Source organism: Rhipicephalus microplus, chromosome 9 (genome assembly GCF_043290135.1).
Source record: "Rhipicephalus microplus isolate Deutch F79 chromosome 9, USDA_Rmic, whole genome shotgun sequence".
NCBI classification, from domain to species: domain Eukaryota; kingdom Metazoa; phylum Arthropoda; class Arachnida; order Ixodida; family Ixodidae; genus Rhipicephalus; species Rhipicephalus microplus.
In genome coordinates, this window is record NC_134708.1 from 68,724,359 (window position 1) to 68,747,613 (window position 23,255).

General features: G+C 47.3%; 26 non-coding genes across 26 annotated transcripts; all 26 read right to left on the reverse strand.

Moving 5' to 3' along the window:
* Window positions 1-633: 633 nt before the first annotated feature.
* On the reverse strand, window positions 634-705 carry TRNAD-GUC (transfer RNA aspartic acid (anticodon GUC)). The gene has a single exon. It is a non-coding gene; the product is annotated as a tRNA-Asp (tRNA).
* An 804-nt stretch (window positions 706-1,509) lies between these two features.
* TRNAD-GUC (transfer RNA aspartic acid (anticodon GUC)) lies at window positions 1,510-1,581 on the reverse strand. The gene has a single exon. It is a non-coding gene; the product is annotated as a tRNA-Asp (tRNA).
* Window positions 1,582-2,670: 1,089 nt separating this feature from the next.
* On the reverse strand, window positions 2,671-2,742 carry TRNAD-GUC (transfer RNA aspartic acid (anticodon GUC)). Its single transcript has one exon. It is a non-coding gene; the product is annotated as a tRNA-Asp (tRNA).
* Window positions 2,743-3,249: 507 nt separating this feature from the next.
* On the reverse strand, window positions 3,250-3,321 carry TRNAD-GUC (transfer RNA aspartic acid (anticodon GUC)). Its single transcript has one exon. It is a non-coding gene; the product is annotated as a tRNA-Asp (tRNA).
* A 519-nt stretch (window positions 3,322-3,840) lies between these two features.
* Window positions 3,841-3,912, reverse strand: TRNAD-GUC (transfer RNA aspartic acid (anticodon GUC)). The gene has a single exon. It is a non-coding gene; the product is annotated as a tRNA-Asp (tRNA).
* A 225-nt stretch (window positions 3,913-4,137) lies between these two features.
* TRNAD-GUC (transfer RNA aspartic acid (anticodon GUC)) lies at window positions 4,138-4,209 on the reverse strand. The gene has a single exon. It is a non-coding gene; the product is annotated as a tRNA-Asp (tRNA).
* Window positions 4,210-4,720: 511 nt separating this feature from the next.
* Window positions 4,721-4,792, reverse strand: TRNAD-GUC (transfer RNA aspartic acid (anticodon GUC)). The gene has a single exon. It is a non-coding gene; the product is annotated as a tRNA-Asp (tRNA).
* Window positions 4,793-5,594: 802 nt separating this feature from the next.
* On the reverse strand, window positions 5,595-5,666 carry TRNAD-GUC (transfer RNA aspartic acid (anticodon GUC)). The gene has a single exon. It is a non-coding gene; the product is annotated as a tRNA-Asp (tRNA).
* A 1,090-nt stretch (window positions 5,667-6,756) lies between these two features.
* TRNAD-GUC (transfer RNA aspartic acid (anticodon GUC)) lies at window positions 6,757-6,828 on the reverse strand. The gene has a single exon. It is a non-coding gene; the product is annotated as a tRNA-Asp (tRNA).
* A 222-nt stretch (window positions 6,829-7,050) lies between these two features.
* Window positions 7,051-7,122, reverse strand: TRNAD-GUC (transfer RNA aspartic acid (anticodon GUC)). Its single transcript has one exon. It is a non-coding gene; the product is annotated as a tRNA-Asp (tRNA).
* Window positions 7,123-7,631: 509 nt separating this feature from the next.
* On the reverse strand, window positions 7,632-7,703 carry TRNAD-GUC (transfer RNA aspartic acid (anticodon GUC)). Its single transcript has one exon. It is a non-coding gene; the product is annotated as a tRNA-Asp (tRNA).
* A 222-nt stretch (window positions 7,704-7,925) lies between these two features.
* Window positions 7,926-7,997, reverse strand: TRNAD-GUC (transfer RNA aspartic acid (anticodon GUC)). Its single transcript has one exon. It is a non-coding gene; the product is annotated as a tRNA-Asp (tRNA).
* A 509-nt stretch (window positions 7,998-8,506) lies between these two features.
* Window positions 8,507-8,578, reverse strand: TRNAD-GUC (transfer RNA aspartic acid (anticodon GUC)). Its single transcript has one exon. It is a non-coding gene; the product is annotated as a tRNA-Asp (tRNA).
* An 806-nt stretch (window positions 8,579-9,384) lies between these two features.
* On the reverse strand, window positions 9,385-9,456 carry TRNAD-GUC (transfer RNA aspartic acid (anticodon GUC)). Its single transcript has one exon. It is a non-coding gene; the product is annotated as a tRNA-Asp (tRNA).
* Window positions 9,457-10,547: 1,091 nt separating this feature from the next.
* Window positions 10,548-10,619, reverse strand: TRNAD-GUC (transfer RNA aspartic acid (anticodon GUC)). Its single transcript has one exon. It is a non-coding gene; the product is annotated as a tRNA-Asp (tRNA).
* An 804-nt stretch (window positions 10,620-11,423) lies between these two features.
* Window positions 11,424-11,495, reverse strand: TRNAD-GUC (transfer RNA aspartic acid (anticodon GUC)). Its single transcript has one exon. It is a non-coding gene; the product is annotated as a tRNA-Asp (tRNA).
* A 512-nt stretch (window positions 11,496-12,007) lies between these two features.
* Window positions 12,008-12,079, reverse strand: TRNAY-GUA (transfer RNA tyrosine (anticodon GUA)). Its single transcript has one exon. It is a non-coding gene; the product is annotated as a tRNA-Tyr (tRNA).
* A 3,418-nt stretch (window positions 12,080-15,497) lies between these two features.
* On the reverse strand, window positions 15,498-15,569 carry TRNAD-GUC (transfer RNA aspartic acid (anticodon GUC)). The gene has a single exon. It is a non-coding gene; the product is annotated as a tRNA-Asp (tRNA).
* A 1,967-nt stretch (window positions 15,570-17,536) lies between these two features.
* Window positions 17,537-17,608, reverse strand: TRNAD-GUC (transfer RNA aspartic acid (anticodon GUC)). The gene has a single exon. It is a non-coding gene; the product is annotated as a tRNA-Asp (tRNA).
* Window positions 17,609-17,832: 224 nt separating this feature from the next.
* Window positions 17,833-17,904, reverse strand: TRNAD-GUC (transfer RNA aspartic acid (anticodon GUC)). Its single transcript has one exon. It is a non-coding gene; the product is annotated as a tRNA-Asp (tRNA).
* Window positions 17,905-18,711: 807 nt separating this feature from the next.
* TRNAD-GUC (transfer RNA aspartic acid (anticodon GUC)) lies at window positions 18,712-18,783 on the reverse strand. The gene has a single exon. It is a non-coding gene; the product is annotated as a tRNA-Asp (tRNA).
* A 1,967-nt stretch (window positions 18,784-20,750) lies between these two features.
* TRNAD-GUC (transfer RNA aspartic acid (anticodon GUC)) lies at window positions 20,751-20,822 on the reverse strand. The gene has a single exon. It is a non-coding gene; the product is annotated as a tRNA-Asp (tRNA).
* A 224-nt stretch (window positions 20,823-21,046) lies between these two features.
* TRNAD-GUC (transfer RNA aspartic acid (anticodon GUC)) lies at window positions 21,047-21,118 on the reverse strand. Its single transcript has one exon. It is a non-coding gene; the product is annotated as a tRNA-Asp (tRNA).
* An 804-nt stretch (window positions 21,119-21,922) lies between these two features.
* On the reverse strand, window positions 21,923-21,994 carry TRNAD-GUC (transfer RNA aspartic acid (anticodon GUC)). Its single transcript has one exon. It is a non-coding gene; the product is annotated as a tRNA-Asp (tRNA).
* Window positions 21,995-22,514: 520 nt separating this feature from the next.
* TRNAD-GUC (transfer RNA aspartic acid (anticodon GUC)) lies at window positions 22,515-22,586 on the reverse strand. Its single transcript has one exon. It is a non-coding gene; the product is annotated as a tRNA-Asp (tRNA).
* Window positions 22,587-23,097: 511 nt separating this feature from the next.
* TRNAD-GUC (transfer RNA aspartic acid (anticodon GUC)) lies at window positions 23,098-23,169 on the reverse strand. The gene has a single exon. It is a non-coding gene; the product is annotated as a tRNA-Asp (tRNA).
* Between the last annotated feature and the right edge of the window lie 86 nt (window positions 23,170-23,255).

The following is a 23,255-nucleotide window of genomic DNA, read 5'->3' on the forward strand; positions in this document are numbered from 1 at the left end:
TATTAGTGCACGTTGAATTTCCACCCTGTGGTAACTAAAAAATTACTGCCTCCGTTGGGAAATTAAACCCCGGTGTCCCGCGTGACAGGCAGGGAAACTGACCACTATACTAACAAGGATATGCGCATGACGGCAGACACGACGGTGTTGTCTGCGAGATCAACACTCTAGCTTGACACGACTGTTTCAGTGGGAGAGAAAAAAAACAGATACCTGGCGCTAGAGCTTCCCCTTTATATTAGCTTACTCTGGAGGAGATGGAGAAAACGAAGATTATTTTGCCGAATGGTATATTAGTGCAGGTTCAATTTCCACCCTATGGTAACTAAAAAGTTACTGCTCCCTGTCGGGGAATCGAACCCCGGTCTCCCGCGTGACAGCCGGGATACTGACCACTATACTAACGAGGATATGTGCATGCACGGCAGACACGACGGTGTTGTCAGCGAGATCACAACTCTAGCTTGAAGTGACTGTTTCAGTGGGAGAGGAAAAAAAACAATGACACCTGGCGCTAGAGCTTCCACATTATATTAGCTTACTCTGGAGGAGACGGAGAAAACGAAGATTATTTTGCCGAATGGTATAGCAGTGCAGGTTCAATTTCCACCCTATGGTAACTAAAAGTTACTGCTCCCTGTCGGGGAATCGAACCCCGGTCTCCCGCGTGACAGGCGGGGATACTGACCACTATACTAACGAGGATATGTGTATGCACGGAAGACACGACGGTGTTGTCAGCGAGATCAAAACTCTAGCTTGACATGACTGTTTCAGTGGGAGAGGAAAAAAACAAAGACACCTGGCGTTAGAGTTTCCCCATTATATTAGCTTACTCTGGAAGAGATGGAGAGAACGAAGATTATTTTGCCGATTGGTATAGCAGTGCAGGTTCAATTTCCACCCTATGGTAACTAAAAAATTACTGCTCCCCGTTGGGAAATCGAACGCCGGTCTCCCGCGTGACAGGCGGGGATACTGACCACTATACCAACGAGGATATGCGCATGCACGGCAGACACGACGGTGTTGTCAGCGAGATCACAACTCCTACTTGACATGAGATTTCAGTGGGACAGAAAAAAAACACCTGGCGCTAGAGCTTCCCCATTATATTCGCTTACTCTGGGGGAGATGGAGAAAACGAAGATTATTTTGCCGAATGATATATTAGTGCAGGTTGAATTTTCACCCTATGGTAACTAAAAAATTACTGCTCCCCGTCGCGGAATTAAACCCCGGTCTTCCGCGTGACAGGCAGGGATACTGACCACTATACTAACGAGGATATGCGCATGACGGCAGACACGACGGTGTTGTCTGCGAGATCAACACTCTAGCTTAACACGACTGTTTCAGTGGGAGAGAAAAAAAAACAGACACCTGGCACTTGAGCTTCTCCATTATATTAGCTTACTCTGGAGGAGATGGAGTAAACGAAGATCATTTTGCCGAATGGTATAGCAGTGCAAGTTCAATTTCCACCCTATGGTAACTAAAAAATTACTGCTCCCCGTCGGGGAATCGAACCCCGGTCTCCCGCGTGACAGGCGGGGATACTGACCACTATACTAACGAGGATATGCGAATGCACGGCAGACACGACGGTGTTGTCAGCGAGATCACAACTCTCGCTTGACATGACTTTTTCAGTGGGACAGAAAAAAAACACCTGGCGCTAGAGCTTCCCCTTTATATTAGCTTACTCTGGGGGAGATGGAGAAAACGAAAATATTTTTGCCGAATGATATATTAGTGCACGTTGAATTTCCACCCTGTGGTAACTAAAAAATTACTGCCTCCGTTGGGAAATTCAACCCCAGTCTCCCGCGTGACAGGCAGGGAAACTGACCACTATACTAACAAGGATATGCGCATGACGGCAGACACGACGGTGTTGTCTGCGAGATCAACACTCTAGCTTGACACGGCTGTTTCAGTGGGAGAGAAAAAAAAACAGATACCTGGCGCTAGAGCTTCCCCTTTATATTAGCTTACTCTGGAAGAGATGGAGAGAACGAAGATTATTTTGCCGATTGGTATAGCAGTGCAGGTTCAATTTCCACCCTATGGTAACTAAAAAATTACTGCTCCCCGTTGGGAAATCGAACGCCGGTCTCCCGCGTGACAGGCGGGAATACTGACCACTATACCAACGAGGATATGCGCATGCACGGCAGACACGACGGTGTTGTCAGCGAGATCACAACTCCTACTTGACATGACATTTCAGTGGGACAGAAAAAAAACACCTGGCGCTAGAGCTTCCCCATTATATTCGCTTACTCTGGGGGAGATGGAGAAAACGAAGATTATTTTGCCGAATGATATATTAGTGCAGCTTGAATTTCCACCCTATGGTAACTAAAAAATTACTGCTCCCCGTCGGGGAATTAAACCCCGGTCTTCCGCGTGACAGGCAGGGATACTGACCACTATACTAACGAGGATATGCGCATGACGGCAGACACGACGGTGTTGTCTGCGAGATCAACACTCTAGCTTGACACGACTGTTTCAGTGGGAGAGAAAAAAAACAGACACCTGGCACTTGAGCTTCTCCATTATACTAGCTTACTCTGGAGGAGATGGAGTAAACGAAGATCATTTTGCCGAATGGTATAGCAGTGCAAGTTCAATTTCCACCCTATGGTAACTAAAAAATTACTGCTCCCCGTCGGGGAATCGAACCGCGGTCTCCCGCGTGACAGGCGGGGATACTGACCACTATACTAACGAGGATATGCGCATGCACGGCAGACACGACGGTGTTGTCAGCGAGATCACAACTCTCGCTTGACATGACTTTTTCAGTGGGACAGAAAAAAACACCTGGCGCTAGAGCTTCCCCTTTATATTAGCTTACTCTGGGGGAGATGGAGAAAACGAAAATATTTTTGCCGAATGATATATTAGTGCACGTTGAATTTCCACCCTGTGGTAACTAAAAAATTACTGCCTCCGTTGGGAAATTAAACCCCGGTGTCCCGCGTGACAGGCAGGGAAACTGACCACTATACTAACAAGGATATGCGCATGACGGCAGACACGACGGTGTTGTCTGCGAGATCAACACTCTAGCTTGACACGACTGTTTCAGTGGGAGAGAAAAAAAACAGATACCTGGCGCTAGAGCTTCCCCTTTATATTAGCTTACTCTGGAGGAGATGGAGAAAACGAAGATTATTTTGCCGAATGGTATATTAGTGCAGGTTGAATTTCCACCCTATGGTAACTAAAAGATTACTGCTCCCCGTCGGGGAATCGAACCCCGGTCTCCCGCGTGACAGGCGGGGATACTGGCCACTATACGAACGAGGATATGCGCATGCACGGCAGACACGACGGTATTGTCTGCGAGATCACAACTCTAGCTTGAAGTGACTGTTTCAGTGGGAGAGGAAAAAAAACAATGACACCTGGCGCTAGAGCTTCCACATTATATTAGCTTACTCTGGAGGAGACGGAGAAAACGAAGATTATTTTGCCGAATGGTATAGCAGTGCAGGTTCAATTTCCACCCTATGGTAACTAAAAAGTTACTGCTCCCTGTCGGGGAATCGAACCCCGGTCTCCCGCGTGACAGCCGGGATACTGACCACTATACTAACGAGGATATGTGCATGCACGGCAGACACGACGGTGTTGTCAGCGAGATCACAACTCTAGCTTGACATGACTGTTTCAGTGGGAGAGGAAAAAAAACAAAGACACCTGGTGCTAGAGCTTCCCCATTATATTAGCTTACTCTGGAGGGGATGGAGGGAACGAAGATTATTTTGCCGATTGGTATAGCAGTGCAGGTTCAATTTCCACCCTATGGTAACTAAAAAATTACTGCTCCCCGTCGGGGAATCGAACCCCGGTCTCCCGCGTGACAGGCGGGGATACTGGCCACTATACTAACGAGGATATGCGCATGCACGGCAGACACGACGGTATTGTCTGCGAGATCACAACTCTAGCTTAACATGACTGTTTCAGTGGGAGAGGAAAAAAAAACAAAGACACCTGGCGCTAGAGCTTCTAGATTATATTAGCTTACTCTGGAGGAGATGGAGAGAACGAAGAATATTTTGCCGATTGGTATAGTAGTGCAGGTTCAATTTCCACCCTATGGTAACTAAAAAAGTACTGCTCCCCGACGGGGAATCGAACCCCGGTCTCCCGCGTGACAGGCGGGGATACTGACCACTATACTAACGAGGATATGTGTATGCACGGAAGACACGACGGTGTTGTCAGCGAGATCAAAACTCTAGCTTGACATGACTGTTTCAGTGGGAGAGGAAAAAAACAAAGACACCTGGCGTTAGAGTTTCCCCATTATATTAGCTTACTCTGGAAGAGATGGAGAGAACGAAGATTATTTTGCCGATTGGTATAGCAGTGCAGATTCAATTTCCACCCTATGGTAACTAAAAAATTACTGCTCCCCGTTGGGAAATCGAACGCCGGTCTCCCGCGTGACAGGCGGGGATACTGACCACTATACCAACGAGGATATGCGCATGCACGGCAGACATGACGGTGTTGTCAGCGAGATCACAACTCCTACTTGACATGAGATTTCAGTGGGACAGAAAAAAAACACCTGGCGCTAGAGCTTCCCCATTATATTCGCTTACTCTGGGGGAGATGGAGAAAACGAAGATCATTTTGCCGAATGGTATAGCAGTGCAAGTTCAATTTCCACCCTATGGTAACTAAAAAATTACTGCTCCCCGTCGGGGAATCGAACCCCGGTCTCCCGCGTGACAGGCGGGGATACTGACCACTATACTAACGAGGATATGCGAATGCACGGCAGACACGACGGTGTTGTCAGCGAGATCACAACTCTCGCTTGACATGACTTTTTCAGTGGGACAGAAAAAAAACACCTGGCGCTAGAGCTTCCCCTTTATATTAGCTTACTCTGGGGGAGATGGAGAAAACGAAAATATTTTTGCCGAATGATATATTAGTGCACGTTGAATTTCCACCCTGTGGTAACTAAAAAATTACTGCCTCCGTTGGGAAATTCAACCCCAGTCTCCCGCGTGACAGGCAGGGAAACTGACCACTATACTAACAAGGATATGCGCATGACGGCAGACACGACGGTGTTGTCTGCGAGATCAACACTCTAGCTTGACACGGCTGTTTCAGTGGGAGAGAAAAAAAAACAGATACCTGGCGCTAGAGCTTCCCCTTTATATTAGCTTACTCTGGAGGAGATGGAGAAAACGAAGATTATTTTGCCGAATGGTATATTAGTGCAGGTTGAATTTCCACCCTATGGTAACTCAAAGATTACTGCTCCCCGTCGGGGAATCGAACCCCGGTCTCCCGCGTGACAGGCGGGGATACTGGTCACTATACTAACGAGGATATGCGCATGCACGGCAGACACGACGGTGTTGTCTGCGAGATCAACACTCTAGCTTAACACGACTGTTTCAGTGGGAGAGAAAAAAAACAGACACCTGGCACTTGAGCTTCTCCATTATATAAGCTTACTCTGGAGGAGATGGAGTAAACGAAGATCATTTTGCCGAATGGTATAGCAGTGCAAGTTCAATTTCCACCCTATGGTAACTATAAAATTACTGCTCCCCGTCGGGGAATCGAACCCCGGTCTCCCGCGTGACAGGCGGGGATACTGACCACTATACTAACGAGGATATGCGCATCCACGGCAGACACGACGGTGTTGTCTGCGAGATCAACACTCTAACTTGACACGACTGTTTCAGTGGGAGAGAAAAAAAACACACACCTGGCACTAGAGCTTCTCCATTGTATTAGCTTACTCTGGATGAGATGGAGTAAACGAAGATCATTTTGCCGAATGGTATAGCAGTGCAAGTTCAATTTCCACCCTATGGTAACTAAGAAATTACTGCTCCCCGTCGGGGAATCGAACCCCGGTCTCCCGCGCGACAGGCGGGGATACTGGCCACTATACTATCGAAGATATGCGCATGCACGGCATGCACGACGGTATTGTCTGCGAGATCACAACTCTAGCTTGAAGTGACTGTTTCAGTGGGACAGAAAAAAAGAACACCTGGCGCTAGAGCTTCCCCATTATATTAGCTTACTCTGGAGGAGATGGAGAAAACGAAGATTATTTTGCGAAATGATATATTAATGCAGGTTGAATTTCCACCCTATGGTAACTAAAAAATTACTGCTTCCCGTTGGGAAATCGAGACCGGTCTCCCGCGTGACAGGCGGGGAAGCTGACCACTATACTAACGAGGATATGCGCATGCAGGGCAGACACGACGGTGTTGTCAGCGAGATCACAACTCCTACTTGACATGACATTTCAGTGGGACAGAAAAAAAACACCTGGCGCTAGAGCTTCCCCATTATATTAGCTTACTCTGGGGGAGATGGAGAAAACGAAGATTATTTTGCCGAATGATATATTAGTGCAGGTTGAATTTCCACCCTATGGTAACTAAAAAATTACTGCTGCCCGTCGGGGAATTAAACCCCGGTCTTCCGCGTGACAGGCAGGGATACTGACCACTATACTAACGAGGATATGCGCATGACGGCAGACACGACGGTGTTGTCTGCGAGATCAACACTCTAACTTGACACGACTGTTTCAGTGGGAGAGAAAAAAAACAGACACCTGGCACTAGAGCTTCTCCATTGTATTAGCTTACTCTGGAGGAAACGGAGAAAACGAAGATTATTTTGCCGAATGGTATAGCAGTGCAGGTTCAATTTCCACCCTATGGTAACAAAAAATTACTGCTCCCCGTCGGGGAATCGAACCCCGGTCTCCCGCGTGACAGGCGGGGATACTGACCACTATACTAACGAGGATATGTGCATGCACGGCAGACACGACGGTGTTGTCAGCGAGATCACAACTCTAGCTTGACATGACTGTTTCAGTGGGAGAGGAAAAAAAACAGACACCTGGCACTTGAGCTTCTCCATTATATTAGCTTACTCTGGAGGAGATGGAGTAAACGAAGATCATTTTGCCGAATGGTATAGCAGTGCAAGTTCAATTTCCACCCTATGGTAACTAAAAAATTACTGCTCCCCGTCGGGGAATCGAACCCCGGTCTCCCGCGTGACAGGCGGGGATACTGACCACTATACTAACGAGGATATGCGCATGCACGGCAGACACGACGGTGTTGTCAGCGAGATCACAACTCTCGCTTGACATGACTTTTTCAGTGGGACAGAAAAAAAACACCTGGCGCTAGAGCTTCCCCTTTATATTAGCTTACTCTGGGGGAGATGGAGAAAACGAAAATATTTTTGCCGAATGATATATTAGTGCACGTTGAATTTCCACCCTGTGGTAACTAAAAAATTACTGCCTCCGTTTGGAAATTAAACCCCGGTCTCCCGCGTGACAGGCAGGGAAACTGACCACTATACTAACAAGGATATGCGCATGACGGCAGACACGACGGTGTTGTCTGCGAGATCAACACTCTAGCTTGACACGACTGTTTCAGTGGGAGAGAAAAAAAAACAGATACCTGGCGCTAGAGCTTCCCCTTTATATTAGCTTACTCTGGAGGAGATGGAGAAAACGAAGAATATTTTGCCGAATGGTATATTAGTGCAGGTTGAATTTCCACCCTATGGTAACTAAAAGATTACTGCTCCCCGTCGGGGAATCGAACCCCGGTCTCCCGCGTGACAGGCGGGGATACTGGCCACTATACTAACGAGGATATGCGCATGCACGGCAGACATGACGGTGTTGTCTGCGAGATCAACACTCTAGCTTAACACGACTGTTTCAGTGGGAGAGACAAAAAAACAGACACCTGGCACTTGAGCTTCTCCATTATATTAGCTTACTCTGGAGGAGATGGAGTAAACGAAGATCATTTTGCCGAATGGTATAGCAGTGCAAGTTCAATTTCCACCCTATGGTAACTATAAAATTACTGCTCCCCGTCGGGGAATCGAACCCCGGTCTCCCGCGTGACAGGCGGGGATACTGACCACTATACTAACGAGGATATGCGCATGCACGGCAGACACGACGGTGTTGTCAGCGAGATCACAACTCCTACTTGACATGACATTTCAGTGGGACAGAAAAAAAAACACCTGGCGCTAGAGCTTCCCCATTATATTCGCTTACTCTGGGGGAGATGGAGAAAACGAAGATTATTTTGCCGAATGATATATTAGTGCAGGTTGAATTTTCACCCTATGGTAACTAAAAAATTACTGCTCCCCGTCCGGGAATTAAACCCCGGTCTCCCGCTTGACAGGCAGGGATACTGACCACTATACTAATGGAGGATATGCGCATGACATCAGACACGACGGTGTTGTCTGCGATATCAACACTCTAGCTTGACACGACTGTTTCAGTGGGAGAGAAAAAAAACAGATACCTGGCGCTAGAGCTTTCCTTTTATATTAGCTTACTCTGGAGGAGATGGAGAAAACGAAGATTATTTTGCCGATTGTATATTAGTGCAGGTTGAATTTCCACCCTATGGTAACTAAAAGATTACTGCTCCCCGTCGGGGAATCGAACCCCGGTCTCCCGCGTGACAGGCGGGGATACTGGCCACTATACTAACGAGGATATGCGCATGCACGGCAGACACGACGGTATTGTCTGCGAGATCACAACTCTAGCTTGACATGACTGTTTCAGTGGGAGAGCAAAAAAAACAAACACACCTGGCGCTAGAGCTTCCACATTATATTAGCTTACTCTGGAGGAGACGGAGAAAACGAAGATTATTTTGCCGATTGGTATAGCAGTGCAGGTTCAATTTCCACCCTATGGTAACTAAGAAAGTACTGCTCCCCGTCGGGGAATTAAACGCCGGTCTCCCGCGTGACAGGCGGGGATACTGACCACTATACTAACGAGGATATGTGTATGCACGGAAGACACGACGGTGTTGTCAGCGAGATCACAACTCTAGCTTGACATGACTGTTTCAGTGGGAGAGGAAAAAAAACACCTGGCGCTAGAGCTTCCCCATTATACTAGCTTACTCTGGGGGAGATGGAGAAAACGAAGATTATTTTGCCGAATGATATATTAGCGCAGGTTGAATTTTCACCCTATGGTAACTAAAAAACTACTGCTCCCCGTCGGGGAATTAAACCCCGGTCTTCCGCGTGACAGGCAGGGATACTGACCACTATACAAACGAGGATATGCGCATGACGGCAGACACGACGGTGTTGTCTGCGAGATCAACACTCTAATTTGACACGACTGTTTCAGTGGGAGAGAAAAAAAACAGACACCTGGCACTAGAGCTTCTCCATTGTATTAGCTTACTCTGGAGGAGATGGAGTAAACGAAGATCATTTTGCCGAATTGTATAGAAGTGCAAGTTCAATTTCCACCCTATGGTAACTAAAAAATTACTGCTCCCCGTCGGGGAATCGAACCACGGTCTCCCGCGTGACAGGCGGGGATACTGACCACTATACTAACGAGGAAATGCGCATGCACGGCAGACACGACGGTGCTGTCAGCGAGACCACAACTCTCGCTTGACATGACTTTTTCAGTGGGACAGAAAAAAAACACCTGGCGCTAGAGCTTCTCCATTATATTAGCTTACTCTGGAGGAGATGGAGTAAACGAAGATTATTTTGCCGATTGGTATAGTAGTGCAGGTTCAATTTCCACCCTATGGTAACTCAAAAAGTACTGCTCCCCGTCGGGGAATCGAACCCCGATCTCCCACGTGACAGGCGGGGAAACTGACCACTATACTAACGAGGATATGTGTATGCACGGAAGACAGGACGGTGTTGTCAGCGAGATCACAACTCTAGCTTGACATGACTGTTTCAGTGGGAGAGGAAAAAAAACAAAGACACCTGGCGCTAAAGTTTCCCCATTATATTAGCTTACTCTGGAGGAGATGGAGAAAACGAAGATTATTTTGCCGAATGATATATTAGTGCAGGTTGAATTTCCACCCAATGGTAACTAAAAAATTACTGCTTCCCGTTGGGAAATCGAGACCGGTCTCCCGCGTGACAGGCGGGGAAACTGACCACTATACTAACGAGGATATGCGCATGCACGGCAGACACGACGGTGTTGTCAGCGAGATCACAACTCCTACTTGACATGACATTTCAGTGGGACAGAAAAAAACACCTGGCGCTAGAGCTTCCCCATTATATTAGCTTACTCTGGGGGAGATGGAGAAAACGAAGATTATTTTGCCGAATGATATATTAGTGCAGGTTGAATTTCCACCCTATGGTAACTAAAAAATTACTGCTGCCCGTCGGGGAATTAAACCCCGGTCTTCCGCGTGACAGGCAGGGATACTGACCACTATACTAACGAGGATATGCGCATGACGGCAGACACGACGGTGTTGTCTGCGAGATCAACACTCTAACTTGACACGACTGTTTCAGTGGGAGAGAAAAAAAACAGACACCTGGCACTAGAGCTTCTCCATTGTATTAGCTTACTCTGGAGGAGACGGAGAAAACGAAGATTATTTTGCCGAATGGTATAGCAGTGCAGGTTCAATTTCCACCCTATGGTAACTAAAAAATTACTGCTCCCCGTCGGAGAATCGAACCCCGGTCTCCCGCGTGACAGGCGGGGATACTGACCACTATACTAACGAGGATACGTGCATGCACGGCAGACACGACGGTGTTGTCAGCGAGATCACAACTCTAGCTTGACATGACTGTTTCAGTGGGAGAGGAAAAAAAACAAAGGCACCTGGCGCTAGAGTTTCCCCATTATATTAGCTTACTCTGGAGGAGATGGAGAGAACGAAGATTATTTTGCCGATTGGTATAGCAGTGCAGGTTCAATTTCCACATTATGGTAACTAAAAAATTACTGCTTCCCGTTGGGAAATCGAACCCCGGTCTCCCGCGTGACAGGCGGGGATACTGACCACTATACTAACGAGGATATGCGCATGCACGGCAGACACGACGGTGTTGTCAGCGAGATCACAACTCCTACTTGACATGACATTTCAGTGGGACAGAAAAAAAACACCTGGCGCTAGAGCTTCCCCATTATATTAGCTTGCTCTGGGGGAGATGGAGAAAACGAAGATTATTTTGCCGAATGATATATTAGTGCAGGTTGAATTTCCACCCTATGGTAACTAAAAAATTACTGCTCCCCGTCGGGGAATTAAACCCCGGTCTTCCGCGTGAAAGGCAGGGATACTGACCACTATACTAACGAGGATATGCGCATGACGGCAGACACGACGGTGTTGTCTGCGAGATCAACACTCTAACTTGACACGACTGTTTCAGTGGGAGAGAAAAAAAACAGACACCTGGCACTAGAGCTTCTCCATTGTATTAGCTTACTCTGGAGGAGATGGAGTAAACGAAGATCATTTTGCCGAATTGTATAGCAGTGCAAGTTAAATTTCCACCCTATGGTAACTAAAAAATTACTGCTCCCCGTCGGGGAATCGAACCCCGGTCTCCCGCGTGACAGGCGGGGATACTGACCACTATACTAACGAGGAAATGCGCATGTACGGCAGACACGACGGTGTTGTCAGCGAGACCACAACTCTCGCTTGACATGACTTTTTCAGTGGGACAGAAAAAAAACACCTGGCGCTAGAGCTTCCCCTTTATATTAGCTTACTCTGGGGGAGATGGAGAAAACGAAAATATTTTTGCCGAATGATATATTAGTGCACGTTGAATTTCCACCCTGTGGTAACTAAAAAATTACTGCTCCCCGTCGGGGAATTAAACCCCGGTCGCCCGTGTGACAGGCAGGGAAACTGACCACTATACTAACAAGGATATCCGCATGACGGCAGACACGACGGTGTTGTCTGCGAGATCACAACTCTAGCTTGACATGACTGTTTCAGTGGGAGAGGAAAAAAAACAAAGACACCTGGCGCTAGAGCTTCCACATTATATTAGCTGACTCTGTAGGAGACGGAGAAAACGAAGGTTATTTTGCCGATTGGTATAGTAGTGCAGGTTCAATTGTCACCCTATGGTAACTAAAAAAGTACTGCTCCCCGTCGGGGAATCGAACCCCGATCTCCCGCGTTACAGGCGGGGATACTGACCACTATACTAACGAGGATATGCGCATGCACGGCAGACACGACGGTGTTGTCAGCGAGATCACAACTCTCCCTTGACATGACATTTCAGTGGGACAGAAAAAAACACCTGGCGCTAGAGCTTCCCCATTATATTAGCTTACTCTGGGGGAGATGGAGAAAACGAAGATTATTTTGCCGAATGATATATTAGTGCAGGTTGAATTTCCACCCTATGGTAACTAAAAAATTACTGCTCCCCGTCAGGGAATTAAACCCCGGTCTTCCGCGTGACAGGCAGGGATACTGACCACTATACTAACGAGGATATGCGCATGACGGCAGACACGACGGTGTTGTCTGCGAGATCAACACTCTAACTTGACACGACTGTTTCAGTGGGAGAGAAAAAAAACAGACACCTGGCACTAGAGCTTCTCCATTGTATTAGCTTACTCTGGAGGAGATGGAGTAAACGAAGATCATTTTGCCGAATTGTATAGCAGTGCAAGTTAAATTTCCATCCTATGGTAACTAAAAAATTACTGCTCCCCGTCGGGGAATCGAACCTTGGTCTCCGGCGTGACAGGCGGGGATACTGACCACTATACTAACGAGGAAATGCGCATGCACGGCAGACACGACGGTGTTGTCAGCGAGACCACAACTCTCGCTTGACATGTCTTTTTCAGTGGGACAGAAAAAAAAACACCTGGCGCTAGAGCTTCCCCTTTATATTAGCTTACTCTGGGGGAGATGGAGAAAACGAAAATATTTTTGCCGAATGATATATTAGTGCACGTTGAATTTCCACCCTGTGGTAACTAAGAAATTACTGCTCCCCGTCGGGGAATTAAACCCCGGTCGCCCGCGTGACAGGCAGGGAAACTGACCACTATACTAACGAGGAAATGCGCATGCACGGCAGACACGACGGTGTTGTCAGCGAGACCACAACTCTCGCTTGACATGACTTTTTCAGTGGGACAGAAAAAAAACACCTGGCGCTAGAGCTTCCCCTTTATATTAGCTTACTCTGGGGGAGATGGAGAAAACGAAAATATTTTTGCCGAATGATATATTAGTGCACGTTGAATTTCCACCCTGTGGTAACTAAAAAATTACTGCTCCCCGTCGGGGAATTAAACCCCGGTCGCCCGCGTGACAGGCAGGGAAACTGACCACTATACTAACAAGGATATGCGCATGACGGCAGACACGACGGTGTTGTCTGCGAGATCACAACTCTAGCTTGACATGACTGTTTCAGTGGGAGAGGAAAAAAAACAAAGGCGCCTGGCGCTAGAGCTTCCACATTATATTAGCTTACTCTGGAGGAGACGGAGAAAACGAAGATTATTTTGCCGATTGGTATAGTAGTGCAGGTTCAATTTCCACCCTATGGTAACTAAAAAAGTACTGCTCCCCGTCGGAGAACCGAACCCCGATCTCCCGCGTGACAGGCGGGGATACTGACCACTATACTAACGAGGATATGCGCATGCACGGCAGACACGACGGTGTTGTCAGCGAGATCACAACTCTCGCTTGACATGACTTTTTCAGTGGGACAGAAAAAAAACACCTGGCGCTAGAGCTTCCCCATTATATTAGCTTACTCCGGGGGAGATGAGAAAACGAAGATTATTTTGCCGAATGATATATTAGTGCACGTTGAATTTCCACCCTGTGGTAACTACAAAATTACTGCTCCCCGTCCGGGAATTAAACCCCGGTCTCCCGCGTGACAGGCAGGGATACTGACCACTATACTAACGAGGATATGCGCATGACGGCAGACACGACGGTGTTGTCTGCGATATCAACACTCTAGCTTGACACGACTGTTTCAGTGGAAGAGAAAAAAAACAAAACACCTGGCGCTAGAGCTTCTCCATTATATTAGCTTACTCTGGAGGAGATGGAGAGAACGAAGATTATTTTGCCGATTGGTATAGCAGTGCAGGTTCAATTTCCACCCTATGGTAACTAAAAAATTACTGCTTCCCGTTGGGAAATCGAACCCCGGTCTCCCGCGTGACAGGCGGGGATACTGACCACTATATTAACGAGGATATGCGCATGCACGGCAGACACGACGGTGTTGTCAGCGAGATCACAACTCCTACTTGACATGACATTTCAGTGGGACAGAAAAAAAACACCTGGCGCTAGAGCTTCCCCATTATATTAGCTTACTCTGGGGGAGATGGAGAAAACGAAGATTATTTTGCCGAATGATATATTAGTGCAGGTTGAATTTCCACCCTATGGTAACTAAAAAATTACTGCTGCCCGTCGGGGAATCAAACCCCGGTCTTCCGCGTGACAGGCAGGGATACTGACCACTATACTAACGAGGATATGCGCATGACGGCAGACACGACGGTGTTGTCTGCGATATCAACACTCTAGCTTGACACGACTGTTTCAGTGGGAGAGAAAAAAAACAGATACCTGGCGCTAGAGCTTCCCCTTTATATTAGCTTACTCTGGATGAGATGGAGAAAACGAAGATTATTTTGCCGATTGTATATTAGCGCAGGTTGAATTTCCACCCTATGGTAACTAAAAGATTACTGCTCCCCGTCGGGGAATCGAACCCCCATCTCCCGCGTGACAGGCGGGGATACTGCCATTATACTAACGAGGATATGCGCATGCACGGCAGACACGACGGTATTGTCTGCGAGATCACAACTCTAGCTTGACATGACTGTTTCAGTGGGAGAGGAAAAAAAACAGACACCTGGCGCTAGAGCTTCCACATTATATTAGCTTACTCTGGAGGAGACGGAGAAAACGAAGATTATTTTGCCGATTGGTATAGTAGTGCAGGTTCAATTTCCACCCTATGGTAACTAAAAAAGCACTGCTCCCCGTCGGGGAATCGAACCCCGCTCTCCCGTGTGACAGGCGGGGATACTGACCACTATACTAACGAGGAAATGCGCATGCACGGCAGACACGACGGTGTTGTCAGCGAGACCACAACTCTCGCTTGACATGACTTTTTCAGTGGGACAGAAAAAAAACACCTGGCGCTAGAGCTTCCCTTTTATATTAGCTTACTCTGGGGGAGATGGAGAAAACGAAAATATTTTTGCCGAATGGCATATTAGTGCACGTTGAATTTCCACCCTGTGGTAACTAAAAAATTACTGCTCCCCGTCGGGGAATTAAACCCCGGTCGCCCGCGTGACAGGCAGGGAAACTGACCACTATACTAACAAGGATATGCGCATGACGGCAGGCACGACGGTGTTGTCTGCGAGATCACAACTCTAGCTTGACATGACTGTTTCAGTGGGAGAGGAAAAAAAACAAAGACACCTGGCGCTAGAGCTTCCACATTATATTAGCTTTCTCTGGAGGAGACGGAGAAAACGAAGATTATTTCGCCGATTGGTATAGTAGTGCAGGTTCAATTTCCACCCTATGGTAACTAAAAAAGTACTGCTCCCCGTCGGGGAATCGAACCCCTATCTCCCGCGTGACAGGCGGGGATACTGACCACTATACTAACGAGGATATGCGCATGCACGGCAGACACGACGGTGTTGTCAGCGAGATCACAACTCTCGCTTGACATGACTTTTTCAGTGGGACAGAAAAAAAACACCTGGCGCTAGAGCTTCCCCATTATATTATCTAACTCCGGGGGAGATGAGAAAACGAAGATTATTTTGCCGAATGATATATTAGTGCACGTTGAATTTCCACCCTGTGGTAACTACAAAATTACTGCTCCCCGTCCGGGAATTAAACCCCGGTCTCCCGCGTGACAGGCAGGGATACTGACCACTATACTAACGAGGATATGCGCATGACGGCAGACACGACGGTGTTGTCTGCGATATCAACACTCTAGCTTGACACGACTGTTTCAGTGGAAGAGAAAAAAAACAAAACACCTGGCGCTAGAGTTTCCCCATTATATTAGCTTACTCTGGAGGAGATGGAGAGAACGAAGATAATTTTGCCGATTGGTATAGCAGTGCAGGTTCAATTTCCACCCTATGGTAACTAAAAAATTACTGCTTCCCGTTGGGAAATTGAACCCCGGTCTCCCGCGTGACAGGCGGGGATACTGACCACTATACTAACGAGGATATGCGCATGCACGGCAGACACGACGGTGTTGTCAGCGAGATCACAACTCCTACTTGACATGACATTTCAGTGGGACAGAAAAAAAACACCTGGCGCTAGAGCTTCCCCATTATATTAGCTTACTCTGGGGGAGATGGAGAAAACGAAGATTATTTTGCCGAATGATATATTAGTGCAGGTTGAATTTCCACCCTATGGTAACTAAAAAATTACTGCTGCCCGTCGGGGAATTAAACCCCGGTCTTCCGCGTGACAGGCAGGGATACTGACCACTATACTAACGAAGATATGCGCATGACGGCAGACACGACGGTGTTGTCTGCGAGATCAACACTCTAGTTTGAAGTGACTGTTTCAGTGGGACAGAAAAAAAGAACACCTGGCGCTAGAGCTTCCCCATTATATTAGCTTACTCTGGAGGAGATGGAGAAAACGAAGATTATTTTGCCGAATGATATATTAGTACAGGTTGAATTTCCACCCTATGGTAACTAAAAAATTACTGCTCCCCGTTGGGGAATCGAACCCCAGTCTCCCGCGTGACAGGTGGGGATACTGACCACTATACTAACGAAGATATGCGCATGCACGGCAGACACGACGGTGTTGTCAGCGAGATCACAAATCTCGCTTGACATGACTTTTTCAGTGGGACGGAAAAAAAACACCTGGCGCTAGATCTTCCCCAATATATTAGCTTACTCCGGGGGAGATGAGAAAACAAAGATTATTTTGCCGAATGATATATTAGTGCACGTTGAATTTCCACCCTGTGGTAACTACAAAATTACTGCTCCCCGTCCGGGAATTAAACCCCGGTCTCCCGCGTGACAGGCAGGGATACTGACCACAATACTAACGAGGATATGTGTATGCACGGAAGACACGACGGTGTTGTCAGCGAGATCACAACTCTAGCTTGACATGACTGTTTCAGTGGGAGAGGAAAAAAAACAAAGACACCTGGCGCTAGACTTTCCCCATTATATTAGCTTACTCTGGAGGAGATGGAGAGAACGAAGATTATTTTGCCGATTGGTATAGCAGTGCAGGTTCAATTTCCACTCTAAGGTAACTAAAAAATTACTGCTCCCCGTCGGGGAATCGAACCCCGGTCTCCCACGTGACAGGCGGGGATACTGGCTACTATACTAACGAGGATATGCGCATGCACGGCAGACACGACGGTATTGTCTGCGAGATTACAACTCTAGCTTAACATGACTGTTTCAGTGGGAGAGGAAAAAAAACAAAGACACCTGGCGCTAGAGCTTCTACATTATATTAGCTTACTCTGGAGGAGATGGAGAGAACGAAGAATATTTTGCCGATTGGTATAGTAGTGCAGGTTCAATTTCCACCCTATGGTAACTAAAAAAGTACTGCTCCCCGTCGGGGAATCGAACCCCCGTCTCCCGCGTGACAGGCGGGGATACTGACCACTATACTAACGAGGATATGTGTATGCACGGAAGACACGACGGTATTGTCTGCGAGAATACAACTCTAGCTTAACATGACTGTTTCAGTGGGAGAGGAAAAAAAACAAAGACACCTGGCGCTAGAGCTTCTACATTATATTAGCTTACTCTGGAGGAGATGGAGAGAACGAAGAATATTTTGCCGATTGGTATAGTAGTGCAGGTTCAATTTCCACCCTATGGTAACTAAAAAAGTACTGCTCCCCGTCGGGGAATCGAACCCCGGTCTCCCGCGTGACAGGCGGGGATACTGACCACTATACTAACGAGGATATGTGTATGCACGGAAGACACGACGGTGTTGTCAGCGAGATCACAACTCTAGCTTGACATGACTGTTTCAGTGGGAGAGGAAAAAAACAAAGACACCTGGCGCTGGAGTTTCCCCATTATATTAGCTTACTCTGGAAGAGATGGAGAGAACGAAGATTATTTTGCCGATTGGTATAGCAGTGCAGGTTCAATTTCCACCCTATGGTAACTAAAAAATTACTGCTCCCCGTTGGGAAATCGAACGCCGGTCTCCCGCGTGACAGGCGGGGATACTGACCACTATACCAACGAGGATATGCGCATGCACGGCAGACACGACGGTGTTGTCAGCGAGATCACAACTCCTACTTGACATGACATTTCAGTAGGACAGAAAAAAAACACCTGGCGCTAGAGCTTCCCCATTATATTCGCTTACTCTGGGGGAGATGGAGAAAACGAACGAAGATTATTTTGCCGAATGATATATTAGTGCAGGTTCAATTTCCACCCTATGGTAACTGAAAAATTACTGCTCCCCGTCGGGGAATTAAACCCCGGTCTTCCACGTGACAGGCAGGGATACTGACCACTATACTAACGAGGATATGCGCATGACGGCAGACACGACGGTGTTGTCTGCGAGATCAACACTCTAGCTTGACACGACTGTTTCAGTGGGAGAGAAAAAAAACAGACACCTGGCACTTGAGCTTCTCCATTATATTAGCTTTCTCTGGAGGAGACGGAGAAAACGAAGATTATTTTGCCGATTGGTATAGTAGTGCAGGTTCAATTTCCACCCTATGGTAACTAAAAAAGTACTGCTCCCCGTCGGGGAATCGAACCCCGATCTCCCGCGTGACAGGCGGGGATACTGACCACTATACTAACGAGGATATGCGCATGCACGGCAGACACGACGGTGTTGTCAGCGAGATCACAACTCTCTCTTGACATGACTTTTTCAGTGGGACAGAAAAAAAACACCTGGCGCTAGAGCTTCCCCATTATATTATCTTACTCCGGGGGAGATGAGAAAACGAAGATTATTTTGCCGAATGATATATTAGTGCACGTTGAATTTCCACCCTGTGGTAACTACAAAATTACTGCTCCCCGTCCGGGAATTAAACCCCGGTCTCCCGCGTGACAGGCAGGGATACTGACCACTATACTAACGAGGATATGCGCATGACGGCAGACACGACGGTGTTGTCTGCGATATCAACACTCTAGCTTGACACGACTGTTTCAGTGGAAGAGAAAAAAAACAAAACACCTGGCGCTAGAGTTTCCCCATTATATTAGCTTACTCTGGAGGAGATGGAGAGAACGAAGATAATTTTGCCGATTGGTATAGCAGTGCAGGTTCAATTTCCACCCTATGGTAACTAAAAAATTACTGCTTCCCGTTGGGAAATTGAACCCCGGTCTCCCGCGTGACAGGCGGGGATACTGACCACTATACTAACGAGGATATGCGCATGCACGGCAGACACGACGGTGTTGTCAGCGAGATCACAACTCCTACTTGACATGACATTTCAGTGGGACAGAAAAAAAACACCTGGCGCTAGAGCTTCCCCATTATATTAGCTTACTCTGGGGGAGATGGAGAAAACGAAGATTATTTTGCCGAATGATATATTAGTGCAGGTTGAATTTCCACCCTATGGTAACTAAAAAATTACTGCTGCCCGTCGGGGAATTAAACCCCGGTCTTCCGCGTGACAGGCAGGGATACTGACCACTATACTAACGAAGATATGCGCATGACGGCAGACACGACGGTGTTGTCTGCGAGATCAACACTCTAGTTTGAAGTGACTGTTTCAGTGGGACAGAAAAAAAGAACACCTGGCGCTAGAGCTTCCCCATTATATTAGCTTACTCTGGAGGAGATGGAGAAAACGAAGATTATTTTGCCGAATGATATATTAGTACAGGTTGAATTTCCACCCTATGGTAACTAAAAAATTACTGCTCCCCGTTGGGGAATCGAACCCCAGTCTCCCGCGTGACAGGTGGGGATACTGACCACTATACTAACGAAGATATGCGCATGCACGGCAGACACGACGGTGTTGTCAGCGAGATCACAAATCTCGCTTGACATGACTTTTTCAGTGGGACAGAAAAAAAACACCTGGCGCTAGATCTTCCCCAATATATTAGCTTACTCCGGGGGAGATGAGAAAACAAAGATTATTTTGCCGAATGATATATTAGTGCACGTTGAATTTCCACCCTGTGGTAACTACAAAATTACTGCTCCCCGTCCGGGAATTAAACCCCGGTCTCCCGCGTGACAGGCAGGGATACTGACCACAATACTAACGAGGATATGTGTATGCACGGAAGACACGACGGTGTTGTCAGCGAGATCACAACTCTAGCTTGACATGACTGTTTCAGTGGGAGAGGAAAAAAAACAAAGACACCTGGCGCTAGACTTTCCCCATTATATTAGCTTACTCTGGAGGAGATGGAGAGAACGAAGATTATTTTGCCGATTGGTATAGCAGTGCAGGTTCAATTTCCACTCTATGGTAACTAAAAAATTACTGCTCCCCGTCGGGGAATCGAACCCCGGTCTCCCACGTGACAGGCGGGGATACTGGCTACTATACTAACGAGGATATGCGCATGCACGGCAGACACGACGGTATTGTCTGCGAGATTACAACTCTAGCTTAACATGACTGTTTCAGTGGGAGAGGAAAAAAAACAAAGACACCTGGCGCTAGAGCTTCTACATTATATTAGCTTACTCTGGAGGAGATGGAGAGAACGAAGAATATTTTGCCGATTGGTATAGTAGTGCAGGTTCAATTTCCACCCTATGGTAACTAAAAAAGTACTGCTCCCCGTCGGGGAATCGAACCCCCGTCTCCCGCGTGACAGGCGGGGATACTGACCACTATACTAACGAGGATATGTGTATGCACGGAAGACACGACGGTATTGTCTGCGAGATTACAACTCTAGCTTAACATGACTGTTTCAGTGGGAGAGGAAAAAAAACAAAGACACCTGGCGCTAGAGCTTCTACATTATATTAGCTTACTCTGGAGGAGATGGAGAGAACGAAGAATATTTTGCCGATTGGTATAGTAGTGCAGGTTCAATTTCCACCCTATGGTAACTAAAAAAGTACTGCTCCCCGTCGGGGAATCGAACCCCGGTCTCCCGCGTGACAGGCGGGGATACTGACCACTATACTAACGAGGATATGTGTATGCACGGAAGACACGACGGTGTTGTCAGCGAGATCACAACTCTAGCTTGACATGACTGTTTCAGTGGGAGAGGAAAAAAAACAAAGACACCTGGTGCTGGAGTTTCCCCATTATATTAGCTTACTCTGGAAGAGATGGAGAGAACGAAGATTATTTTGCCGATTGGTATAGCAGTGCAGGTTCAATTTCCACCCTATGGTAACTAAAAAATTACTGCTCCCCGTTGGGAAATCGAACGCCGGTCTCCCGCGTGACAGGCGGGGATACTGACCACTATACCAACGAGGATATGCGCATGCACGGCAGACACGACGGTGTTGTCAGCAAGATCACAACTCTCGCTTGACATCACTTTTTCAGTAGGACAGAAAAAAACACCTGGCGCTAGAGCTTCCCCTTTATATTAGCTTACTCTGGGGGAGATGGAGAAAACGAAAATATTTTTGCAGAATGATATATTAGTGCACGTTGAATTTCCACCCTGTGGTAACTAAAAAATTACTGCTCCCCGTTGGGGAATTAAACCCCGGTCTCCCGCGTGACAGGCAGGGAAACTGACCACTATACTAACAAGGATATGCGCATGACGGCAGACACGACGGTGTTGTCTGCGAGATCAACACTCTAGCTTGACACGACTGTTTCAGTTGGAGAGAAAAAAAACAGATACCTGGCGCTAGAGCTTCCCCTTTATATTAGCTTACTCTGGAGGAGATGGAGAAAACGAAGATTATTTTGCCGAATGGTATATTAGTGCAGGTTGAATTTCCACCCTATGGTAACTAAAAGATTACTGCTCCCCGTCGGGGAATCGAACCCCGGTCTCCCGCGTGACAGGCGGGGATACTGGCCACTATACTAACGAGGATATGCGCATGCACGGCAGACACGACGGTATTGTCTGCGAGATCACAACTCTAGCTTGAAGTGACTGTTTCAGTGGGAGAGGAAAAAAAACAAAGACACCTGGCGCTAGAGCTTCCACATTATATTACCTTACTCTGGAGGAGACGGAGAAACCGAAGATTATTTTGCCGAATGATATAGCAGTGCAGGTTCAATTTCCACCCTATGGTAACTAAAAAGTTACCGCTTCCTGTCGGGGAATCGAACCCCGGTCTCCCGCGTGACAGGCGGGGATACTGACCACTATACTAACGAGGATATGTGCATGCACGGCAGACACGACGGTGTTGTCAGCGAGATCACAACTCTAGCTTGACATGACTGTTTCAGTGGGAGAGGAAAAAAAACAAAGACACCTGGTGCTAGAGCTTCCCCATTATATTAGCTTACTCTGGAGGGGATGGAGAGAACGAAGATTATTTTGCCGATTGGTATAGCAGTGCAGGTTCAATTTCCACCCTATGGTAACTAAAAAATTACTGCTCCCCGTCGGGGAATCGAACCCCGGTCTCCCGCGTGACAGGCGGGGATACTGACGACTATACCAACGAGGATATGCGCATGCACGGCAGACACGACGGTGTTGTCAGCGAGATCACAACTCTCGCTTGACATGACTTTTTCAGTAGGACAGAAAAAAAAAACACCTGGCGCTAGAGCTTCCCCATTATATTAGCTTACTCTGGGGGAGATGGAGAGAACGAAGATTATTTTGCCGATTGATATATTAGTGCACGTTGAATTTCCACCCTGTGGTAACTAAAAAATTACTGCTCCCCGTCCGGGAATTAAACCACGGTCTCCCGCTTGACAGGCAGGGATACTGACCACTATACTAATGGAGGATATGCGCATGACGGCAGACACGACGGTGTTGTCTGCGATATCAACACTCTAGCTTGACACGACTGTTTCAGTGGGAGAGAAAAAAAACAGATACCTGGCGCTAGAGCTTCCCTTTTATATTAGCTTACTCTGGAGGAGATGGAGAAAACGAAGATTATTTTGCCGATTGTATATTAGTGCAGGTTGAATTTCCACCCTATGGTAACTAAAAGATTACTGCTCCCCGTCGGGGAATCGAACCCCGGTCTCCCGCGTGACAGGCGGGGATACTGGCCACTATACTAACGAGGATATGCGCATGCACGGCAGACACGACGGTATTGTCTGCGAGATCACAACTCTAGCTTGACATGACTGTTTCAGTGGGAGAGCAAAAA